Genomic DNA, 16,614 nt, shown 5'->3' with positions numbered 1-16,614 from the left:
GGGCTCCTCTCACTGATGGGAGGTGTGGTAAAGCTTCGCAGGCATCTTGGGCTGGTTGATACATAGAGCACACGAAATAGTTGAAAGTCAGCCACTCTAAAACTGTATCTGCTTTATCCCCTAAAGTCTAAGCTGCTTCATTTGGTACCCCAGGATCCTGGGGTCTGAGGGCAGCCCCGAGCAGCCCCCTCCCGCTGGTCCTCCATCACAGCCAGCCTTCCCTGCCTCTGGGGCCCGGCAAGCCCACCCTGGTGCTTGGTGGAGAGGGTGGCACCCAGCTGGGCTGTTCCTGTCCTGCCGGCCTCCTGGGTCTGAGGCCCTGAAGCAGCGTGCACACCGAGGTGCTCTGTGAGACCGGGAAATTCTCCCCATGCAGGAATTGGCATCGTTTTGATTTTGAAGAGAGCAAGTCCCTTAGACACTCAGAAGAGGTGGCAGTGTCGGTTTCAGAGTAAGGAAAGTAAAGAAGTTTTGGGGAGCAGAGTGTGGAATTTCCGGTGGAGCCCTGGGCCTTCCGTGGGATCCTTGGGAGTGCGGAGGTCTGGAAGTGGGAGCCTGAGAGCACAGGGCAGGACCAGCTGGGGCGGCCGTCGCCTGAAGCCCTGCATGCAGAGAGAGGTGCTCAGCGTGAGCAGGCCTGGCTCTGTGCCCCACGTTGTAGCAAGAGCTCCCGCCTGCTTCCTAGGTGGCACGAGAAGGCCCTTGAGGTGCTGGCCTGACGCCTGGCACCTTGGCGCCTGTGGGTGGTGGGTAGCTGCTCGGGACCAGCAGGACCAGGGGGGATGCAGCACCCGTTGGCAGGGCCTCTGCTCTGATACTCCTGGTCCTATGAGACGGCCACTTGGTGGTGCAGTGCGGCCCTTGGAGCCCTCCCTCTGGGCCGGGCCCTGTGCTGTCTGTTCCCAGACTCAGTTTCCCCAATGTGTGTGGGGTGTCTGAGGGTGACAGATGAGCAGAGGGGCTGCTGACAGCTCAGTGCAGGGCTTGGGACAGGGGGCCGTGGGGCCCGAGCTGGAGCCTGTCACAGCGGCCTAGAGCCTGGCAGGGAACTCAGGAGAGGTCCCTCCCTACCCACCCCATGCTGCACAACCTGCCCTACAACAGGCAGTAAGTCAGTGAAGCTGGTGCTGAGTGTGTGGGGTGGAGGGGAGCTGGGGTGGGGCGCCGAGGGTCGGATGGCCGTTGGGAGACAGCCTGAGAAGCACAGAGCCAGGAGTCCTCCTGGGCTTTCCCAGCACCCAACAGGGGCCCTGTCCGAGGGCCAGGCACGTGGGGAAGAGGACCGGGATGGACTTGGGGCAAGGAGCCGGGAGGGAGAGGTGCGGGAGCAGACTCAGGATGGCAGCCAGGACCTAAGGGCCGTCAACATGCAGGCGAAGGGGCGGCCACGGGCAGGTGGCTCAGAAGGAAGCCGGGCTGGCCGTGTTCCCATCAGGTCGTAGGAGGAGCCGTTCAACAGAGTAGAGGGAGTGATGTCAGACGGTGGCCCGAGTGGCGCCTCTGCACTTACACATCGTGGGGCACAAACTTCTGGGAGCGTGCCACAGTGCCCCTTCACGGAGGTCTTGGTTTGTGCGCTCTTCCGTCTGTACGTTAAACTTGCATTTAAGACTTTCTAAAAGAGACAGACTCAGATGAAGCAAGCGTAGGAGGAGATGTGGCGGATCTGATCAGGATGAAAGGTTACTGTGAATCCGGGTGCAGAAACCAGGGGTGGCCTGAGAGCTCTGGGCGGAGTTTTAGCTGTTCAAATCGCTAGTTTCTGTGGAACATTAACAAAGTGAATCATCTGACCTCAGCCTACATGTCAAAGTGTGAGAAGCTAGAATAATGTGGGGTGTGTTCGCTGAGCATCATCGTTTACAGTGAGATCCTAACAGAGTTAAAACTGAATAATCAGGCATTTAGAAATTAAGGAGGCTGCTCAGGAAGAAAGTGGTCCTGTAGATATAGAATGGCTTTTAAGAACGTGTGGCGCGGGGCTCCTGGGGGGCTCAGTTGGTCAAGCATCTGACTCTTGGTTTCAGCTCAGGTCCTGATCACAGGGTCGTGGGATTGAGTCCTGCATCGGGCTCTGTGCTCAGTGGGAGTCTGCTGGCGATTCTCTCTCTCCCTCTGCCCCCTGCCCTGCTCATCCTTGTGTGCATGCTCTCTCTCAAATAACAAATAAATAAATCTTAAAAAAAAAAAAAAAGAACATGTGGGACATGACCTTTGTTAGGTTTGAACACAGATTCTCAGCATACTTTTGTTATGTAAAAACATTTAAAAAATACGAATCTTTTAACTCAAGAAGTTAGATATGGAAAAATAAAGTCAACATATGATAAAGGTGGTAAAGGAATTAGTGAGTAAACACAAAAAAAGGGATCAGAAAATGGACTCATGAGTAAAGAACATCTCCCTTAGAAGGCGTTTACAAACAGCAGGGAAGCAGGCTGGCCTTCATGCGGACCCAGCTACACAGGTGGAAACAGCCACCCTCCTGTGTTTTGGGAATGGAGACTGCAGAGATTTAGGGAGAATATAAAGTACCAGCATTTCCATAAGATGAAATTAAAACAAAACAAACAACAACCTTTAAACGGACCCATAATTTTGGGTTAAGTTCCAATATTTTCAAAAATCTTACTTTTTTTTTTTTTTTAAGATTTTATTTATTTATTCATGAGAGACAGAGAGAGGCAGAGACAGGCAGGGGGAGAAGCAGGTTCCCTGCAGGGAGCCTGACATGGGACTTGATCCAGGATCATGCCCTGGGCTGAAGGTGGCGCTAAACCGCTGAGCCACCCAGGCTGCCCCAAAAATCTTACTTTTAATACAGTTCTGAGGTCAGAAACCGTCTTTCCAGTGAGTTCTTTCAGACTTTCAAAGAATCCGTCGCCATGTGAATATAGAAAAGAGCAGACTTGCCTGTGTTTCTCAGAGCTGCACCCGCAGGCACTTACTTCACGTCGGCCCATCTCACTCTGGATTATTATTGACTTGAGTCTGTTCCCTGCGTGTCTGTCTGTACACGGAGCTGACCGTGGAAAATGCCGTGTGGTCGGGCCAGTCTCAGCCCTGCTCACTGGGCTCCCTCAGCCCTGGCCCAGCTCCTGACCCAGGATGGCATTAATGAATATTAATAAAAACATAGGTTTTTATTAATATGAATGACAGCACCTATAAACATAAAGTTAGAATTTAGTTCCACTTGTGGTAGAAATACAAATATCCTTAATAAAGTACGTGCAGATCTAACCCATTAATAAATTAAATAAAAATAGTCCATAAAACAATTTTTCCCCAGGAATTCTGAAGTGGCTTACTATTGATAAATCTGTTTGTGTCGGGGTCCCACTTGTGCAGGGCTTCCCTCGAAGGGCTCACGAGCCTCAGCATATAGTCCTGCTCATGGCTAAGATTTGTCACAACCACAGAGATGCGCAGCTGGGTCCGTAGGGGGATGGTGCCCAGGGGCATTGTAAGGGAAGCCGCGTGCAGGCTCCTCACACCCTCCCCACGGAGGCTACACAGAGCGGTGCCTCGTCTCCATCCAGGGAAGCCTTGTAGACACCCAGAGCCCAGGGTTTTACTGGGACAGGTCACCAAGATTCCAGATCCCAAAAGGAAAGCTGGTGTTTACTGCAAACATTGTAGGAACAATGTCTGCGAGCTGGCGTGGAGCCCCAGCTTTACCCGGTGGGGTCATCTCCAGAGTCATGTTCTAGATGCCAGCCAGGGCTCAGCTGTGCAGCCAGGCCCCTTGAGAACCGGGTCTGCTGTGCTAACTCTTCTCACTGCTGACGTGATGTCCTAGTGATAAGCCAGTGGCGTTAAATCACATGACCTCTTAAGAACTATAGTAGCTTTTCCTGCATTTAATAGGAAAAGAACAACTCTACCCTTACTAAAATAGAAATAAAAGAATACTTCTTAACTCACTGAAGACGAGCTGTGGTCAGTAGGCAGCAGTATGTGGGTGATGCTGGGGACAGTCCGCTCTCAATCCGCAGCACACTTAGGTTTCTGTGTTAGGATGGATACACGGTGAGCAAAGTCCCCCTGCTCCTGCCCCATACAGTGCGCACATGCGCACACACACATGCCAGGGACAGTAAAAACAGGTTTTCTAGGTGCATGGATTCTTCAGGGATGAGCTAGCACCAGTGCTGGTGTTTGCTGGCAGGGCCCGTGCCCCTTCCTGCTGGGTGGAGACGAAAGGTGTCTGAGCAGGTGGGGGTGAATCAGAAACCCTTTGCTGACATGAGGAACCCCGAACCCTCGCAAATGAACCAGAATAGACAGACCTGGGTGCGTGGCCCCTGCTGGCCTGAGACTGACTCTCAGTGGAGCAGGAATGAGAGAAAGGTGTTCTGGGTCCGGGCTCTGCCTGCCGCTCCTACTACCTTGTCGGAGAACACCTCACATGATAACATTAATTTACAGTGGTCAGCGAGCATCCCAGGTGCCTAACCCGAGAAAATGCCAGCTCTTCGAGTGACCCATTGTAGGCTCCACCTTGCAGCCGTAAACGTCTGTGTGTCTCAAACACCAGCAGCAGTTAGCAGGCAGGTGGATGCGGGAGAGGCCTCCCAGCATCCAGGTGTAGCCCACGTTGGTAGTGGCAGAGCTGCGGTGAATCCCTGGTGGAGGGAGGTGAGCAGCCAGTCTGCGGAAGATTGGTGCAGCTGTCGTGAGCGTGAACGTATCGGCCAGTCCTGAGTCAAGAATTGGAAAGTGAAACAGAAGCTACCTGCTCAATTAGCAGCGCTCTTTAACACCATCAGTTCTTTAACACTGATGAAGCCGGCATGTGCAGGTGTGTTCCCTCCTCCTGTGGGGTGTTGAGCTGTTCGTAACTTACGTCAGAAGCCTTACCTGGACACAGTCACTCCCCTGGTTCAGAATTTTGTGAAAACTGTCCATACCCTGAATATCCAGTGTTAGGAGGACAGTTGTCTAGGTTATAGGACTTGCTGGTTAGAATATTCCATAACTGCCCCAAATTCTGTCTTCAGAGAATAGTTATTGATGTGGGAAACGCTCCCAGCGGATCACCATGTGAGGGAAAAGCAAGATCTGGAATTACACACATCTCACGCTCACATATGTACATACGTCTATGTGTGTGGATGTGTGTTTCATCTACATGCATGTGTGGGATGCACACATGGGCGTGCACAGTGCTCGCACAGCTACATGTGCACAGGTATGCACACACACATGGTCTCCATATGCTGAGGCACATGCAAGATACACACAAATACACAACCACATATAAATGTATGTGTGTGTGTAGAGTCTACATCTGCGTGCTATGTATGTAACAACATATCTACGGCTGTACACACATGTGAAATATGTGTATTTGTATGCACATTTACATATAAAAATGATCCTGATTTTGTTTGTGTCATATGCACAGAGGAAACACTGAACAGAAACAAATGACACTGTTAGCATCACTTAGTTTTTAGTCAGTGGAATTATAGATATTTTAATTTTCTTATATGAACTTTTAAAAAATTTTCCACATCCTCTCAGTATGTGGTCAACTTGGCTTTTTCCCTTGGGTTAATTCCCAGGTTGAGGAGGTGAGACCGCTCAGTGAGGTGTCCGGCTGCGAGCCAGTGCTCTGGGACGCTGGCCTCCGTGATCCGGGACCTTCCTTGATGCCACAGCAGGTGTCCCTCTGTAGTGGGATCCCCTGTGCTCCCACATGTCCCTCTCAGCTCACACACACGAACAACCGTGTCCTGCCCTCTGAGGACCCTCAGGGCCCATAGGCTCCTGTGTGCATTGGGAGGGGGATGAGTTCTTGCTGAAAGGAGGACCGAGGGGAGGAGGTGAAAGGTCAGAGGGTGGCATGAAGAGGGAGGTGCGTGGACTCTGGAGCCACCTCCCCCCCCCCCCCCAAACAGTGGCACAGGCTGCACATGGGTTGTTGGGACCATCCCTTCCCTGTGGCCAAGCTGCTGGGGGTTTCTTGAATCACTCTGTGCAGCCAGCCGGTAGGTCACTCTCAGAATCTGTATTTGTTCATTGGTCAGAGCTTTATGCCCCGTCATCTGTCCCCTTCCATGGAAGCGGCTCGGACGAGGTCGTCTCTAGTAACCGTGCAGGGTCTGCGTGTGGGATGGGCCCAATTCCAGCGCATGACCTCCAAGCCCCCAAGAGCACAGCCCTGCCCTCGGCAGGCCTCCCTATAGGCGCCTCTGCACACTTCAGAGATCTGTGGTCAGGAAACAGCTAGGAAAGACATTAAAAGTGTGTATGTGTGTGTGTGGGGGGAGGGCATCTCCAACTTAAAAAGACGGAAACGCAGCAGCAGCCACAGCCCGAGCATCGTGGAGACTGTGCAGGGCTTGTGGGTGGGAGCGTGGGGAGGTGACCTCGCCACCGGCCTGTCCTCCAGCCTCAGATGTGGGTGCCCTTGTGCTCCCCTCTGCGGCAGCTTCGAGAGGTCTCTAAGCAAACACCTCTCAGCTCAAGCCTTGTCTGCGTGGACTCCGGCCTCTGACGGTCACCTGCGGCTTTCGCATTTCACGTGGGAGCAGGTGGAGGGAAGCCGCGCTCACTCGCCCGGGAGGGGCTGTCATGTCCAGTGCTTGCACCCCGGGAGGGCCGTGCAGCGATGACCGCGAGGCCCTAGCCCCTCCAGGTGCCCGAGGAGTGTCCCCTGGGGGCCTGCCTTCTGGGAGGACTGGACAGCATCTCTGCTTAGCTTTGCTATGGGCCGCCCCGGCTCTCCGCTTTGCCCCGAAGCCAGAGGGGTCACGGTCAATGCGGATGTTCTGGCTGCCTTTCCTCCCCATGAGGGCTGCCGCCTTCTGCCCAGCGTGCAGCACGTGGTACAGACAGAAGGAGCGTTTGCCATCTGACAGGGAGAAACTCGAGTGCGGCTCTGCACACCTTCGTGTGGCGTTCCAGTGTCCCCTCGGACGAGGCCATCGCTGTCCTGCACTGGTGCACTCACTGCTGACGGCTGGTTCGTTCGCGGAGCAGCGTCCTGCCCAGGCCATCCCAGCAATGGCCCCCTGGGCAGGGTGTCGCGTCTTTGTCAAACCGGACTAGTCTTGCAGGGCCGAGTGCCCTTCGGTGGGTTAATGGTTCTATGCGGTTTGTATTTCATCCAGTGTTCATTTGAAGCAGCAAATGTCACGAAATGCCAAAGTAAAGATCAATTCTCTCCTTCTTTATCATTTCAAGACATTTTAAAGACAAAATTAGGTCAATTGAAAACTAATCTTTAAGTGGATTATTGTGCCGTCAGGTGCTCCCGCGGGTTGCTGTGTTTAACTGTGGGGTTTGCGTGGCCGTGTACAGGGTAGTGTGGGGTGTGTGTGGCTGGTGCAATGTGGCCTAGTGTGAGGGTTATGCTGTTGTGTGGGTTTTGCCTAGATTTGTGGGATGTAGGGTTTGTGTGGCCACGTACAGCAGGGTGTGTGGCTGTGTGTAGTGTAGGGTTTGTGTGTTTGCGTCTGTGCAGGGTTTGTGTGGCCGTGTGTGCTGTGGAGCCATGCCCAGGCAGCCACCCCCACCCGGAAAGGGAGGCAGAACAGCGAAGGGACGGTTTGGGAGCATCGGGCCTCAGCTTCCTCGGTAGGGGGAGATGGGGGCACCCCGCCATCTGAGCTCCCTGGTTGCTGGAGAGGTCATAGAGGGGGGCTTGGAGCGGCTTTGCACACGCACACGCTTGCATGCACATACATACACTTACGCACTCCCAGAATCTCTTACAAAACCAAGGTGGGGAAAGAACTGCTTCTGTTTTGATCTCTGAACACTGGGCCCTTTTCTCGTTGCACACGGGAACTTTTGCTTAAATGGTTGTGAGGAAAACTCTCCTTTGCCATCCATGGAATTTGGATTTCTCTCCACAGGAAGACCCCTTGTGCTTTCACTGTTGCAGAGGAAGGCCCTGTTTGTGTGGCATTTGGCTGTCCCATGGGGCTGAGCCACACCCTCACCATCGGGAGGGCAGGTGGCACTGCCGGTGTCAGAAAGTTGGCATGCGGTCCTCCACTGGGACGGTCGAGTGATGGGGCCTTGAGGGATGTGCCTGGTGGGCGTTCTCCCCGGGGCGGGTGGGCTTCCCGGCCCTCCCACCCCGTGCTGTGCAGGCTAGACTCGGGTCCTGAGTAAGGGGCTCAGGCCTTCCCTTGCCTGCCCACCCACCTGCCCATCCCGCTGCCTCGCCGTCCACCCCACAGCTCCCCAGTCCTCCTTCTGGAGGGAGCCCCGCGGGGGTGGCGGCCAGCGTGGCGAGACCGAGGGAGGGGGAGCTGGGGTCCTGTGCCATCCCCGTCTTGTCCCCTGTCGCTGTCGCTGGGTCCTGCCTGCCATTACCCAGCCCCTGACCATGGCCTGCTCACCGTGATCGGAATTTACCAGGTGGTTTTTGAGGGAAATGGGAGTCTGCACAAGACTGGAGAAAATCGATTTTGTCCCATGACTGTCCTCAGACATATCTCTATTTTTATTAAATCATCTCTCTCTGCGGTGAGTTTCGCTTTCCCCTCGGGGATGAGTTGCTGGCACCTGAGCCTGCGAGACCCTGGGCCACTCCCAGCCCCCACCCTGGCTCCTGGAGAGAGAGCATGAGCCCAGCCAGCGTGTTCCTGGGCACTCGGGCGGCAGTGGCGGGTGGTTAGCATGAGCCTGACGCCCCACGGTAAGACGGAGAACCCAGTTCCTCCGCGTTCTGGGCACTCGGGCGGCAGTGGCGGGTGGTTAGCATGAGCCTGACGCCCCACGGTAAGACGGAGTTGACTTTTTAGTTACATGACCCTCCCTGCCGTCAGAGACCCCCAGAGCCTGAGGATTATGGCATCTTGCTCCAGCAGTTTCCCTTCGTGACATGGAATTTCCATCAATTCAGAGAAATGAGCTCATCAGAGAGGCTTCTGGAAGGGAGAGGAGAGGCGTGGGGTGGGACCGTTCCTGAGTATTCTTGCTCTGGGCACGTCCTTTAATGGTGGTTTTTATTAAAGCCATTCATGTGCATGATTTTTACTCTACTTTACTTTGACTTTTATTTTTTATTTTATTTCATTTTAAATAGGCTCCATGTCCACTGCACAGCCCAAAGCAGGGCTTGATCTCACAACCTCCAGATCAACACCTGAGTGAGATCAAGAGTCCAGTACTTAACCAACTGAGCCACCAGGTGCCCCATGTGTGTGTTTTTTAAAGACAGAAAGTTCTAAGAGGCCTTTTACCGAATGCCCTTCTCCCCACCTCCTCCCAGCTCAGAAGGCGGCCACTGTCAGCCTCTTTTAAGTAGTGTGTTTATCTCTGCCAATCTAACTAGCTGTTTCTTGATTTTTTAACTTTAAAGACTTTCTGCAGCAGAAAGACCTGCTTTCCTACCATCCGCTGCCCACCCATCCTCGTTGGGGCCGTGTAGGTGTCACTCACGTGGAGTCCCTCAGCGCACGGCTGTGGCCGCAGCTCCACCCCACGCCCCCTCTGTCAGCCTCCCGGTTAACAGGCATCCTAGTTCCTGTGAGAACCATTCACTGACTCATCCCAGTAGCTCCCGTGAAGGGCCATCTCCCGGGAAGTGGGCAGCACTTACCTGCGTGTGTTGAAGATCTTGCTGTGCCCTCGTACCTCCCCATCTGGGGTGCCCCATCAGGCACAGCAGGGCTGCCTCCTGTGCTGGAGGAGGCCAGGGCTTGGCCCTCCCTGTGCAACTGCCCTGCCAGTCACAGCACCTGCTAGAGCCTGATTGGTGAGGCCTGGGATCCTCCCCACCCCAACCAGGGAGTCCTCAAGGCTGTCAGGTGAGCCACACCACCGCCCTGCAGGCTCGGCAGCAGCCAGCTCTCTCTGGCCCCATGAAGCCCACAGAATATGGCTCTGCCCTAAGGCCTCCCATGATCTGGCCGGGACGTGTGCAGCCTCCTGGCCTATGGCTCCTGCTTCACCCACCCAAGTGGCCGTCCTTCCTCTGTGCCTCATCCCATGACTAGGGTCTCAGGCCTCCCTGGGAGGCCTGCCTGACTCCTGGCTGTTCTGGTCGCCTATGGCTCTTGTCCTACACTCTGTGAGAGGGGTTGCTCCCTTCCTTGACAGCCTAGTTGGGGGTCTGGGCCATCAATGTCGGCCATGGATGGAGGTGTGGTGCCGTATGTCAGATGTGCAGGAGAATATTGGGCATCTGCAGAAATGCCACGTTCCCAAGTGACACATATTCAGATAACCACATGGTTGTGTTTCAGTTTGAACCAAGCCCTTGACCTCCCTGGGATGGACGCTGAGTTCACCTGGAGATTTGGCCTCGTTCAGGGCCCAGTTTGTTTGTGAGCTTGGGGCTGGGCAGCCGCCACGGTCTCGGGAAGCTGTGTGTACTCTTGGGACGTGAAAAAACTGGGCTCCAGAAAGTGGCGTGAGCACGTGTTGAGGTGCTGTCTGTAGCAGGTAATGTCCTGTGCACCTCCCTAACCGTTCGGCCTCGCGGTCATGCAGACCTGCTGCCGCTTGAGCCCGGACCGTGGGTTAGAATCCGTTTCTTCACGACCCACCCTGGGCGTGCACGGGACTTCTTGGAAACCACAGCCGGTTTCCCCTGAAGCCACTGGCAACGAAGTAATTCCAAAGCAGAATCACAAAAATCCTTCTGTGTTTTTATTTAAAAAACTATGTTTGATGCGGATGATGGCTGCATGTATGCTTGTGAGGGGTGCGGCCTCTGCAGGTCCTTGGGACAAGTCCTGGGGCAGCCGTCCCAGGGCCCCCAGCCTGCGTGTGTGACACCAGGGGCAGGCCACCTGAATCTAGGTTTTGGTGTCACCACAGGCTGCCTCGGAAGGCCGGGGAGTTCCAGCTGGGCCTGGGTTGGGAGGTGCTGGGCCAGTGCCTGGCTCTGCAGGCGGCTTTCAGGACACTCTCCACGGAGGTGGCGGCTTCCCCGGGCCGTGCAGTGCAGGCTGCCCAGGCCTCACCTGGAGGCCCCTCCCCCTGCTGGCAGGAACTCCGAGGGCAGCCAGCCTCCGCGCCCACACCTGTGCCCCCCAGGGGCCCTCTCCCCGACCAGGCAGCAGCTCTGGCCGGCTGCATGGCACTCGCACCCTGGGCCCGGTCATAAACCCTTGGGTCGTCAACCCCCCGGGAATGTGGACCGTGTTCCCTCCTCCCCCTTTCACAAAGGAATCTCGTGTCTAGGGGAGCGTCTCCCCCACTCCCCCCGGCCTGGGATGCCACCTGTGCCCAGCCCAGCTGTCCCTGCACAGCCTCCGCCAGAATAGCTGCCTGCAGGTGCGGTGGACGGCGGCCGACTGTGGGTTTGCCAGTGACTCTCTCCCTGCTCATTCCTGCCTGTGAATCAGTCTTGCCATTAAGGAAAAAATTACACCCACCATTCAAATCATTAATTGAAAGGCCCTTATTATCTCATTAATGGTGTTTGATATCTGAGGCAGATAAACTTGGAGCAGCTCATCTGTTCAGTCCCTGAAGAAATGTAATTACTTCTTGGGCCTCATTGAAATGTCTCCCTGTCAGCTGTCACGCGCTCCCTGCTGCAGCCGTGCTCGCGGACCCCAGGAGGATCGGGTGCGGGGGCACCCGAACCCCAGCCAGGTGGGCAGCCTGGGTGCCATGCTTTTGTCTGGTGGTCTCCCTCGGGATTAGCCCTGGCAGGGTTGTGGAGACAGGCTGGGAAGGGGGACAGGTTGGCCCCAAGGCTGGCGACGCTTGCATGGGGAACGCCTGAGACTTCATACTTTAACTTGGGGTGGACAAGGAATCAAGTGGGAGACGTGTCCCCGAGGCTGTGTCCTCACTCCAGACCTGGGGTTCGCTGGGTCAGCTGCCGAGCTCTGGACCTTGTGGAAAGAGCCCCTTATGCCCCATGGTGGTTCTGTCCACTCCCCCGTGTCTCTTCCCACTTAGCCACATCCTGCGTTTCCCATGAGACCACCGCACACCCCTGAGCTTCCCGGGCTCTCTGCTGGTGAGGGGCATGTGCACCCAGGGAGGCCGTGGTCTGTGTATTGTCCAGCCTGTGCTCTGCCAGCACAGTCTAGCCTGCAGGGTCTAGACCTGTCTGGGGGGCAGCCTGGCATCTGGGACTGGGCCATGGGAAAGGAAAGAACGGGCAACTTCAAGGTTCTGAGATCCCCACTTTCAGTGGAAGTGAAAGGACCATGAGCTGTGGATGGCAGCTGGGGTCCCACAGGGCTGGCGCTCTGGTCTCCCTCGACCTCCCCCTGCCCCCTCCAGCCCCACCCCTGCCCCAGTCCTCTCGGCCACACCCTAGGCCCACAGCTGTGCCCTAGGTCCTCAGGGCCATACTCAGGTCCTTCATGGGGGAAGGCCCATTTCATCTGGCTGGGGACCTCTTTGGGCCAGGCTGTAACGTGCCTCCTGGAATCCAGAGCCTTGGGCCACAGGCACAGAAAGCCCAGGGCACCTGGAGGCCTGGGCTGGGCCCTCCCAGCCACCAGCCTGTGTGAGTCCACAGGCGTCACTTAGCTTCTCCGCGGGTGACTGGTGCTGGCGAGTTGCTCAGATGGTGTCAGTGAGTGGGAATCCTGCCGGCGTCCCGACAAAGCAACAGCAGATGGCCCATTGGCCCCCTCCCACCAGACCCCCGACCTGAACCCCCACCCCCATCAGGGAGCCCCAAGGGCCCAGTGTCACCACAGGTCACCTGTCAGAGCAGCCTGTGCCCCTGTGGGTCCAGCACAAAGTCCATGCCCAGCCGCGGGGTCCTGGCTCGGGAGGTCCAGCAAAGGGAGACCAAGACAAGCTGGACGGGCTGCCTTGCAACCCATGGCCAGTCCGGAAGGCCCTCTGACTGCACGGGAGGCTCATTCTCTCACCCTAATTAGTTTGAGGTTTTTCAGGGCAAACAGGAAAGGATTTCTCAATTCGGTTTTGAGGTGTTTGTTTTTTGTGACAGAGCCCACAAAGACATGGCATCGATCTTTAATTCCTCACGCTAAGAGGATGGATTTGCTCCTGCCTTACTTGCCACGTCTGATTCTCAGCTGGGCTGGGGAGGGGTGGGTAGCGGGGTCCAGCCGAGACCTAGGGCTCCGTGGATGCCTGGCCGGGGCCTGGGGTGCTATGGACACCCGGACAGGACCTAGGGCTCCGTGGACGCCCGGCCGGGGCCTGGGACTCCATGGATGCCCAGACTGGACGGGACCTGGGGCTCTGTGGACGCCTGGCCGGGGCCTGGGGTGCTGTGGACGCCCATCCTGGATGGGACCTGGGGCTCCGTGGACGCCCAGCCGGGACCTGGGTTGCCGTGGACGCCCGGCCTGGATGGGACCTGGGGCTCCGTGGACGCCACGCCTGGCCAAGACCTGTGGCGCCGTGGACGCCTGGCCAGAACAGGCTGCTGCTGAGCCCTGGTGCCTGTGGTTGCCATGCTGCCACTCACGGCCCCCAGTGGGACACTTGTCTGCCGCTATCAGGGAGCTGACGTCCCCCACTGTGCCCCCATCTTTCCTTCTGCTCAGTCTGACCTTGGAGCCAGGTGCCTCTGCCCCAGGCTGCACACGCTGTGCCCTAGCGACCCTCCTAGCTGACAGCAGATTGCTTCCTGGCATGGGCTCGGTGTGTCTACCGTCAGAGGGTACCAGCCCCCTCTCAGGGGTGCTGTGAATGCAGGGGTCGGGGATGCTCTGTGGCACATCATGGTCACCTAATAGGATTCCTAATCCTCCGTAACCCAGGGGCTCGGGGTCCCCAGACAGAGGGCAGTGAAGGAACCATGCCTGGAGCCTGTCAGGGTCATGCCCAGCCCCTCGCTTACTGAGAAGGAACGGCCCGGAATCCCAGCATAAGAAAGTGGCTGTGAACTGACCCGGCCCACTGCCTGCTGTGAGCTCTGTATGGTCTGGGTAAGGGCTCCGGCTCCTGTCCCTGGACGTGCTCCCCTCGGGGACGGGCCAGGCAGTGGACGCCGCTTAACCTGCAGCTGGGCACCATCTGTCTGCCTGGCATGCTGTCCTTCTGGGGGAATTCTCCCACTGACCTGGTTGGCATGTCCTTGAAGAGCCTCCCTGGGGAGTCTTCAGGGTTTTGGGGGGCAGCTCTGTCCTTCAGCTGCCTTGTTTAGCGGAAGCCCAGGACACACACGGCTGGCTCCGTCTGCCTGTCCCACCTGGTGGCCCTGCCTGGATTTGGGCCCTTTGACATAGCCAGGCTGGGTAGGCCCTGGGTACATGGGGCTCAGGGCCCGTGAGCTGCCCCGCAGGAGTCCAGTCCAGCTCCTGCATTCCCTGCCAGTGGAGCCACTGCCCTCGCCCTCTGCAGGTAAGCAGCAAGGCCCGTACTCTCACAAGGTCCCCATGGGAGGCTTCGCAGAGAGTGACACCGCCTTTCCCGGGGGTGTCAGGGTGGTGAGCCTGCACCGTAGCACCTGCCTCTCTGGCCACTGTGGCCGGCGCCAGCTGCGGTGCGCCCACGGCGGGGCTGCCTCCACCAGGATGCGCATTTGTATTCAGGTGTTGCTGTGGGAGAAGCTCCACTCTCAGTGCCGTGTTTTATGTCTCAAAATAATCCCATTGTAATAAACCTAATTCCTGCCCGAACATGCGTACCAGCCTGTGCACCTGTCACAAAGTCAAATAATGTGACATCTCCTATTACATTATCACTCTTGATTAGAATCTCACTCCTAAATACCAGCCTGTGAGTCTGTCTGCACTCCCTGCCACATTAATATCTTTTTATAATCATTATCAGATGACACCTCTGTCACTCTGGAGATGAGTAGCTGGGAGCAGCGATGACACCCCAAATGAAGCCCAGCAATTTGTAACACAGTCTCCTCTCCTTGGGAGCAGTGGACATAATTTTGAGCAGAAACCGAGCTGTATGTATTTAGAAATCAATTGAAAAAATCAAATTGCTCAGGCTCCAAGTGGCACGTGCTGGATTGTCTCTTCTACGCTCCGCTTCCCAGTTGGCTGCACTTATTTAAAGATGGATCTCCTCAGTCATGGGGAGTGCTACCCAGTGGGGCGGTTTCGGGGAGTGGGCTGCCTACCAGGGAGCTGCCCCTGCTTGGCAGCCAGCCAGGCCTGGCGGCGGGCGCTCCTGCAGCCCCAGCAGCCCCGGGGAGCGGTGCCGGGGTCTCCGTGGCTCTGGTCCAGTTGCCGTGTGGCTCTCTGCGCTGGGGTGCCTGGTCAGTGCAGTGAAAACTCGGCCTCCCTGGGGAATATGCCTCCTCCTGCCCGCCCACAGGTAGCCTGAACAGGTGCTGATCTGGCGGGGCCTGGGGTGCAGGCCTGTGGGGTGGGCTTAGGGCCAGCTCTGTTGCTCAGCAGCCCCGGCCTTCATCACACTGCCTTGCTCTAGCTGCCCCGGGTCTGTAGAGTGAGAGGCTCCGATGACAGTCGTCCTAGGAGCTGTCCCCTGCTTTGGCTGGCTTCTCTGGAGCTCACTGTGCTCTTCATGTGCAAACTTCTAACCCTTGCAGCAGCCCCACCAGAGGGCTGTTGTCCTCATAGCTGGAGTTCAATGGGATTGACCTGGCGAGGTCACACAGCTGATCCTGACCCCAGGGTAGTCCTGCTTCACACCTGGGCCCTCCCGCCCTCCACCATGGGCTCAGGAAGCCCCTCCCGGCCTCCCCAGTCAGAAGGGGGCCCCAGGATTCTGCAAGAAGAAGTGGGACCAGAGGAGATTTTACCAAATGTGGTTTTCAAGGAACTTGACTTTTCCTTTGTTGCTCGTGTCTGGTGGGGGTTTCTTTAAAAAGTGGGATTGTTTGTGGTGTTTTCTGAAGTGGAGGGAGGAAAAAAAAAAATGGGCTGATGCTGTAAAGACGACAGTTTTATGTGTCAGATTCCAGTTCTTCCCGTGTAGAACTCAGGTGGTAATACTCTGAATGGGACTGGAATGTCTGTTGCACACAATGGTTACTGGCATGTAACGTGTTCATTTTTATGCATTAGTTTTATCAGTAACGGTGCTAACTGAACATAAGCCACGTCGGCTTCCTGTGTGCTAGGCTGTCTGCTAGGCCCTGGGGGTGCATACCTGAGTCCAGCACAGCTGTGGCCCGTTGGTAGCTCATGGAAGGAGCTAGTAGCCTCCAGATTCTGAAGGTGGGAAGAAGAGAGCTGTGGGGCCTACCTTTAGGCCTGTCCCAGAAGTTATATGTTCCCACCTGTCCACCACCTGCCACCCACCCATCTGCCCATCTGTCTGTTCACCCACGTCTCCACCCACTCACCCATCCACCCCTCCATTTACCCACCCATTCACTCTCCACCCATCATCCTTCTACTCACCTGTCCATCCACTCATCCACCCACCCTTCCACTTATCGACTTACCCATGCACCCACTCATCCATCTGTCCATCTGCCCTTCCACCCATCCGCTTGTCCACCCTTTCCTCCATCCATCCACTCATCCACCTTTCCATCCACTCGCACACCTGTCCATCCACTCATCCACCCATCTACCTGGCCCTCTGTCCAACTACCCATCCACCTACCCTTCCACTCATCTTTCACCCACCCACCCATCCCTCCACCCATCCAGAACTCAGCATTTAATTGGACACACGCCCTGCTGCTCTCAGTTGAGCGCTGTAAAGTTTGAGCCCTGTGGGGCCTAGGCTGTCTGAGTCTTTGCTCTCAAGGATCTCAGTGAGGTG

The 16,614-nt window shown here is 56.3% G+C and overlaps 1 protein-coding gene across 4 annotated transcripts in view; it reads left to right on the top strand.

Annotated features, from left to right (window-relative positions):
* The window catches only part of TBC1D22A (TBC1 domain family member 22A), a 333,653-nt gene that overhangs the window by 300,361 nt on the left and 16,678 nt on the right, over positions 1 to 16,614 (top strand). For 2 of the 4 annotated variants that reach the window (XR_011997920.1, XR_011997919.1), the window contains one exon: positions 23 to 3,909. The exons of the other annotated variants lie outside the window; for them this stretch is intronic. The gene's annotated coding sequence lies outside the window, so the exon portion shown is untranslated. Of the gene's footprint in view, positions 1 to 22; positions 3,910 to 16,614 lie in introns of those variants that run through there. 4 annotated transcript variants of the gene reach the window in all.

The sequence above is a fragment of the Vulpes vulpes genome, chromosome 16 (assembly GCF_048418805.1).
Source record: "Vulpes vulpes isolate BD-2025 chromosome 16, VulVul3, whole genome shotgun sequence".
In the NCBI taxonomy this organism is placed as follows: Eukaryota; Metazoa; Chordata; class Mammalia; order Carnivora; family Canidae; genus Vulpes; species Vulpes vulpes.
The sequence above is the reverse complement of the archived record's forward strand: the minus strand, read 5'-3'. Positions and strand labels throughout refer to the sequence as shown.